This window comes from Chelonia mydas, chromosome 4 (assembly GCF_015237465.2).
Source record: "Chelonia mydas isolate rCheMyd1 chromosome 4, rCheMyd1.pri.v2, whole genome shotgun sequence".
Taxonomy (NCBI): Eukaryota; Metazoa; Chordata; order Testudines; family Cheloniidae; genus Chelonia; species Chelonia mydas.
In genome coordinates this window covers 28,932,547-28,940,697 of record NC_057852.1, presented here as the reverse complement: position 1 = coordinate 28,940,697, position 8,151 = coordinate 28,932,547, and positions in this window count along the sequence as shown.

Below are 8,151 nucleotides of genomic sequence, written 5' to 3'. Positions count from 1 at the left end.
TGTCTCCAATGCTTGGAAAATTGAGAAAGATGGCTGAGCTGAAAGAGAAACCAAAACTGTAGAAAAGGAGAAAGAGACGAAAAAAAAAGAAGGAACCTGGAAATAAGGAGAGGCAGTGAAAGAAGAGATCAGACTAAAAGGACTTAAACTAGTTTTGTGATTTGGACATTAATGATGTCTCCCAATCAGAAGCAGCTATTTCTTGCTGTCCTTCTCATCTTCAGTGGCCATGTCACGGGTAACAACCTGACCGCTGGTAACCTTTCACAAGTTACATGTTCAATTTCAGGGCATGATCCTGTTGTCTTAGGCAAAGCCTGGGACTTTCCTATTTCACTAAAGGAGTTAGACATTCACGTGCATTGATTTTCAATAGGAGTTGTGTGCCTAACTCTCTTTGGCCCCTTTTAAAATGTTTCTTTAATTCCCTTCTTGTCCTCTAAACAGTTCCTTCTCAGAGGCCCGTTCAATGACCGAGATGAATCCTCACCCTGGAGCCTGTGACCAAGTGAGCATTGGTTGATGCTGTCTGCACAGGAGCACTGTCAGGAGCATCCTGGAAGCCTGCAAGAAACAGAGGAAGTGTCTCCCTTCACTAAATGATGGGTAAGATGGGACCTAACTGTGTCCTATTTGAAGGAATATAAGTACCAGGGAGGTAGAGGGATGGTTTAAGATATTTTTGGTGGGGACATTTGGAGGGATTCTCATGAGTTATGTCTGTTCAGGATGAGAGGGGGATTTGTTCTCCCTCCTCGTTCAACGTGAAGGCCTTTGTCCATACTGCTACTGTGCTGGACCAGAACCCCAACCTTCAGGGGGCACCATTTCCAAGGATGATAGTAATGATCACTTAATTTTGCCCTGTCTTGTAGTTTTGTTGCCTAAACCATGTCTCTCAGGCTGCCTCCTACAGTTTCCTAGGCCATTTATTTTAGTTCCCTGTCTCCTCATCCCCACACTACCTGCATTGCTAAGCACAACTTAGGCACTTCTCCATGTGACAGAATACTAGGACCATAGAACTGACCCAGCACTCTGGTCACTAAGATACTAATTGCCAGCAGATTGAGGGACGTGATCATTCCCCTCTATTCAGCACTGGTGAAGCCTCATCTGGAGTACTGTTTCCAGTTTTGGGTCCCGCACTACAAGAAGGATGTGGAAAAATTGGAAAGAGTCCAGCGGAGGGCAACAAAAATGATTATGGGACTGAAACACATGACTTATGAGGAGAGGCTGAGGGAACTGGGATTGTTTAGTCTGCAGAAGAGAAAAATGGGGGTGGGGAGAGATTTGATAGCTGCTTTCAATTACCTGAAAGGGGGTTCCAAAGAGGATGGATCTAGACTGTTCTCAGTGGTTCCAGATGACAGAACCAGGAGTAATGGTCTCAAATTGCAGTGGGGGAGGTTTAGGTTGGATATTAGGAAAAACTTGTTCACTAGGAGGGTGGTAAAGCACTGGAAGGGGTTACCTAGGGAGGTGGTGGAATCTCCTTCCTTAGAGGTTTTTAAGGTCAGGCTTGACAAAGCCCTGGCTGGGATGATTTAGTTGGGGATTGGTCCCGCTTTGAGCAGGGGGTTGGACTAGATGACCTCCTGAGGTCCCTTCCAACCCTCATATCCCATGATTCTGTGGGATTGGTGAGCTAATGAGAGCAATCAATCCATCAGCTGGGAACAGTTAAAGGACAGGAAAGACATGCAAGGGAGAAGGCTGACAGGGGCAAGGGGAGACAGGATCTCAAGATGAGGGTCGCTTTCCCTCTCCTTCTCTGGAGAGTGGGCTAAGGGGGAGTTTACTTCCAATTACATGTTGCTGCACAAGGCTGAACTGGTGGAGAGGACTCAATAAATAATACATGCTGCTTACAAATGCACAAGTGTCCAGGTTGTTGAAGGTGGTTCAAAGTGTGGAGAAGCCAACTCTGCCACACCCCAGTATCAAACCATTATGCTTCAATTTCTAATTCCCTTTCCATTTACCTAGTTCCTTGTCCCTCAAGTTTTAACTCTCCCAGCTGCTGTATTGCTGGAATGTCTTTTTTCCTGTGACTTCTTCACCAGTACATCACAGTCAGCTGGTGATTGGATACAGGCACCAGACGCTAATTGTAGCTGAATATGATGGGGGAATAAAAGTCTCTAAAGACTGAACAAATGTGTCTGTAGATGAGCTGAAGAAAGGAAATGTGACCCTGGTTCTCTCCAGTGTCACCCAGCTGATAGTGGTGATTATATATGTAATATCTGCTGTCACAGGGGACCATTCTTCTAGCCCTCTCCTGGTCTCGGGCTCCCTGGTGGCTCTGGGGCCCTCATTTATATCCCCTAGCTGGCAATCATCTGACCCAATCACTGGATAGTATCCAGCTGGATCCAATGATGCCTAGCACTTGCTTGGGCAAGTACTTAACAGGGTTAAGTCAGGGACACAGAGAACAGATTCATCCTTAAGAATAATCTCACTTCCTACAGATTCTTTGATTTTGAAAGTGCTGCTGAAAGAACACTTCTCTGACCTGATGTTTACAGCTAACAATTTGGAAATAACAGTAAGTTCATACAGAACTGCCTTACCCACTGTCTGAACCCAGGACCATTCTATCACTTTATTAACAAATACGGGACCAGATGGGCCATTCCACCCCCACACGCACACACTCAATGCAAGAAGCACCTTTTTGATGTTGCTACACTACAATATCTTAGAGTCTTAGCTGGGGTGATTTTTGCAGCTTCATATTAGCTACTGTAGCACCAGGCGGTCTCACAGCATGAGAGGGAACCTAGGAGAAGTGTCACAGCTATGATAGATTTTTCCATTAAGCATCAGTTGTAATACTGCAGGAGATATTTAACCTAAGAGGACCATTAAAATCAGGATAGATCTGAGCTCACCCAGGAGTGAGGCAGCTTTACTTTTGCTCTGACATCTATAAGTCAAGGCAGCATAGAGGATGAATACAATTCCTGACCCTGAGCCATTCCTACCCTTCTTTATCCCTCTGTTTTCTGCTTTCTATGCTCACAGCTATAGAAAAAGAACAATCTCGTGGGGAACACTGTATGGCTGGAAAAGATGGTGTTTATTGTACTTTATTGGTAGGTCACTGTTTGACAACATGCTGTTTATATATAGCACAGATCTAGTTTTCAAACAAAAGGAAAGGATTGCAGTGCTGGAGCTAAAGCAGGTTGGGGAGGGGGTTAGAAACAGTTGACATGGGGCATGATACAAAATCTGGTTGCATTTCATGCCCCCTTTACACAGGTGTGTATGACTACACAAAGTGCAATACAGAGAAAAGTCAGCTTCCACATGTAGTGAGGGAAGGGGGAAATGAATTGTTTACATCCAACTACTTTTTTGGGCTCTTGTCCCCAGTAGGACTATGCAAATGTTTGCAGTTTTGGGGGGCTGATTTTGGTCATAAACATGACAAAGACGGTTTTATATATAGAAACATGGATGCTACAGCACACATACCTTCAACTTCTTTATTCTTACAGGCAAAACATTTTACTTGGGCCCAGGACTAGGTCTGAGGATGGTATAAATGCTTGAGCCAAGGAACATGGAGGTGTGACGTTCCCCTCTGGTGTTATCTGGACCAGTGACCTGCTAGGCCTCTCCAATCCTTGACTCTGGGAGCCAACCTTACCCTGCTGTTCTGTGAAAACCCCCACTCCTGGGCTGTTCATGCACAGCCTCTGGCAGGTAAGCTGCTCCCAGCTACTTGCAAGCAAATGCCACTAGCCAGTATCGCCGGTCGCAGACACAACCCTAGGAACCTCCATCTTGCAGTGTCCAGTTATGCCCGCTGGACGTTGCAAGCTTATAAAAGTTCATCAATTTAACAAGTAACCAGAGCTGATCCAGAAAATAGGAGGGTGTGCTGTCTTCCGGGTGCTAAGATACGGGATGTAGACCTGAGGTTGAAAAGGATTCTAAAGGGAGCGGGAAAGAATCCCCTAATTATCCTTCATGTGGGAACAAATGATACGGCTAGATTCTCGCTGGAAAGTATTAAGGGAGACTATGCTAGGCTGGGGAGGACGCTTAAGGAAATTGAGGCTCAGGTGATCTTTAGTGGGATTCTGCCTGTTCCTAGAGAAGGGCAACAAAGGTGTGACAAGATTATGACTATCAATAGATGGCTTAGGCAGTGGTGCTATAAGGAGGGCTTTGGGATGTATGGCCATTGGGAGGCATTCATGGATAGAGGACAGTTCTCTCGGGATGGACTTCATCTGAGTAGGGAAGGAAATAGACTTCTAGGATGGAGGCTGGCACAACTGATTAAGAGAGCTTTAAACTAGGAATTTGGGGGAGATGGTTGGGAGATGTCCAGGTAATCTCCACGCCAGAATTAAGCATAGAGTGGAAAGAAAATGAAGTAAGAGTGGATACAGCTGTAGGTAGGAGGAAGGGCAGTGTAGATACAAGTCTAATAGGTTATACTGGTAGTAAAATAACCGTGCCTAATAGGGTACAGAATGTGAGTGAGGCTAAACAGCAAAAATTAAGATGTTTGTACACTAATGCAAGGAGCCTAGGTAACAAAATGGAGGAACTAGAGTTACTGGTGCAGGAAGTGAAACCAGATATTATAGGTATAACAGAGACCTGGTGGAATAGTAGTCATGACTGGGCTACAGGTATTGAAGGGTATGTGCTGTTTAGGAAAGACCGAAATAAAGGTAAAGGTGGTGGAGTAGCACTGTATATCAATGATGAGATAGAATGTAAAGAAATAAGAAGCGATGAAATGGATATGACTGAGTCTGTCTGGGCAAAAATTAAATTGGGGAAGAAAACTATTAGAGCCTCCCCTGGGATAGTGCTTGGGGTGTGCTATAGACCGCCGGGATCTAATTTGGATATGGATAGAGCCCTTTTTAATGTTTTTAATAAAGTAAATACTAATGGAAACTGTGTGATCATGGGAGACTTTAACTTCCCAGATATAGACTGGAGGACGAGTGCTAGTAATAATAATAGGGCTCAGATTTTCCTAGATGCGATAGCTGATGGATTCCTTCAGCAAGTAGTTGCTGAACCGACTAGAGGGGATGCCATTTTAGATTTGGTCTTGGTGAGTAATGAGGACCTCATAGAGGAAATGGTTGTAGGGGATAATCTTGGCTCAAGTGATCATGAGCTAATTCAGTTCAAACTGAATGGAAGGATTAACAAAAATAAATCTGCAACTAGGGTTTTTGATTTCAAAAGGGCTGACTTTCAAAAATTAAGGAAATTAGTTAGGGAAGTGGATTGGACTGAAGAATTTATGGGTTTAAAGGTAGAGGAGGCCTGGGATTATTTTAAATTAAAGCTGCAGAAGCTATCGGAAGCCTGCATCCCAAGAAAGGGGAAAAAATTCATAGGCAGGAGTTGTAGACCAAGCTGGATGAGCAAGCATCTTAGAGAGGTAATTAAGAAAAAGCAGAAAGCATATAGGGAGTGGAAAAAGGGAGGGATCAGTAAGGCAAGCTACCTTATTGAGGTCAGAATATGTAGGGATAAAGTGAGACAGGCTAAAAGTCAAGTAGAGTTGGACCTTGCAAAGGGAATTAAAACCAATAGTAAAAGGTTCTATAGTCATATAAATAGGAAGAAAACAAAGAAAGAAGAAGTGGGACCGCTAAAAACTGAGGATGGAGTGGAGGTCAAGGATAATCTAGGCATGGCCCAATATCTAAACAAATACTTTGCCTCAGTCTTTAATAAGACTAAAGAGGATCTTAGGGATAATGGTAGCATGATAAATGGGAATGAGGATATGGAGGTAGACATCACCATATCTGAGGTAGAAGCGAAACTCAAACAGCTTAATGGGACTAAATCGGGGGGCCCAGATAATCTTCATCCAAGAATATTAAAAGAATTGGCACAAGAAATTGCAAGCCCATTAGCAAGAATTTTTAATGAATCTGTAAACTCAGGGGTTGTACCGTATGATTGGAGGATTGCTAACATAGTTCCTATTTTTAAGAAAGGGAAAAAAAGTGATCCAAGTAATTATAGGCCTGTTAGTTTGACATCTGTAGTATGCAAGGTCTTGGAAAAAATTTTGAAGGAGAAGGTAGTTAAGGACATTGAAGTCAATGGTAAATGGGACAAAATACAACATGGTTTTACAAAAGGTAGATCGTGCCAAACCAACCTGATCTCCTTCTTTGAGAAAGTAACAGATTTTTTAGATAAAGGAAACGCAGTGGATCTAATTTACTTAGATTTTAGTAAGGCGTTTGATACGGTGCCACATGGGGAATTATTAGTTAAATTGGATAAGATGGGCATCAATAGGAATATTGAAAGGTGGATAGGGAATTGGTTAAAGGGGAGACTACAACGGGTCCTACTGAAAGGTGAACTGTCAAGTTGGAGGGAGGTTACCAGTGGAGTTCCTCAGGGATCGGTTTTGGGACCAATCTTATTTAATCTTTTTATTACTGACCTGGGCACAAAAAGTGGGAGTGTGCTAATAAAGTTTGCAGATGATACAAAGCTGGGAGGTATTGCTAATTTAGAGAAGGACAGGGATACCCTACAGGAGGATCTGGATGACCTTGTAAACTGGAGTAATAGGAATAGGATGAAATTTAATAGTGAGAAGTGTAAGGTCATGCATTTAGGGATTAATAACAAGAATTTTAGTTATAAGCTAGGGACGCATCAACTAGAAGTAACGGAGGAGGAAAAGGACCTTGGAGTATTGGTTGATCATAGGATGACTATGAGCTGCCAATGTGATATGGCTGTGAAAAAAGCTAATGTCATCTTGGGATGCATCAGGAGAGGTATTTCCAGTAGGGATAAGGAGGTTTTAGTACCGTTATATAAGGCACTGGTGAGACCTCACCTGGAGTACTGTGTGCAGTTCTGGTCTCCCATGTTTAAGAAGGATGAATTCAAACTGGAACAGGTACAGAGAAGGGCTACTAGGATGATCCGAGGAATGGAAAACTTGTCTTATGAAAGGAGACTCAGGGAGGTTGGCTTGTTTAGCCTAACTAAAAGAAGGCTGAGGGGAGATATGATTGCTCTCTATAAATATATCAGAGGGATAAATACCAGAGAGGGAGAGGAATTATTTAAACTCAGTACCAATGTGGACACAAGAACAAATGGATATAAACTGGCCACTAGGAAATTTAGATTAGAAATTAGACGAAGGTTTCTAACCATCAGAGGAGTGAAGTTTTGGAATAGCCTTCCGAGGGAAGTAGTGGGGGCAAAAGATCTATCTTGCTTTAAGATTAAACTCGATAAGTTTATGGAGGAGATGGTATGATGGGATAACATGGTTTTGGTAATTAAATATTCATGGTAAATAGGCCCAATGGCCTGTGATGGGTTTTAGATGGGGTAAGATCCAAGTTACCTGGGAAAGAATTTTCTGTAGTATCTGGCTGATGAATCTTGCCCATATGCTCAGGGTTTAGCTGATCGCCATATTTGGGGTCGGGAAGGAATTTTCCTCCAGGGCAGATTGGAAGAGGCCCTGGAGGTTTTTCGCCTTCCTCTGTAGCATGGGGCACGGGTCACTTGCTGGAGGATTCTCTGCTCCTTGAGGTCTTTAAACTACAATTTGAGGACTTCAATAGCACAGATATAGGTGTGAGGTTTTTTTGTAGGAGTGGTGGGTGAAATTCTGTGGCCTGCGTTGTGCAGGAGGTCAGACTAGATGATCATAATGGTCCCTTCTGACCTAAATATCTATGAATCTATGAATCTATGAATATGTACCAGGCTTGTTCTCCCAAGGGGAATCTCTGACATGCTTCAAACCAAACGCACTGCTTCAGGTAGAATAAACAAACAGATTTATTAACTATAAAGATAGATTTTTAAGTGATTATAAGTCAAAGCATAACAAGTCAGATATATGAAATGAAATAAAATACGTAAATGAAATAAAAGCAAAACGCATTCTAAGCTGATCTTAACACTTGCAATGCCCTTACAAACTTAGATGGTTCTCACTACAGGCTGGCTGCTCTTCAGCCAGGCTCTCCCCTTTGATCAGCGCTTCAGTCACTTGGTGGTGATGGTGTCTGTAGGTGGAGGTGCGAGAGAGAGAGAGAGAGAGAGAGAGAGAGAGCATGGCAAATGTTCAGAGTCAGGTGAGCATTACTGAGT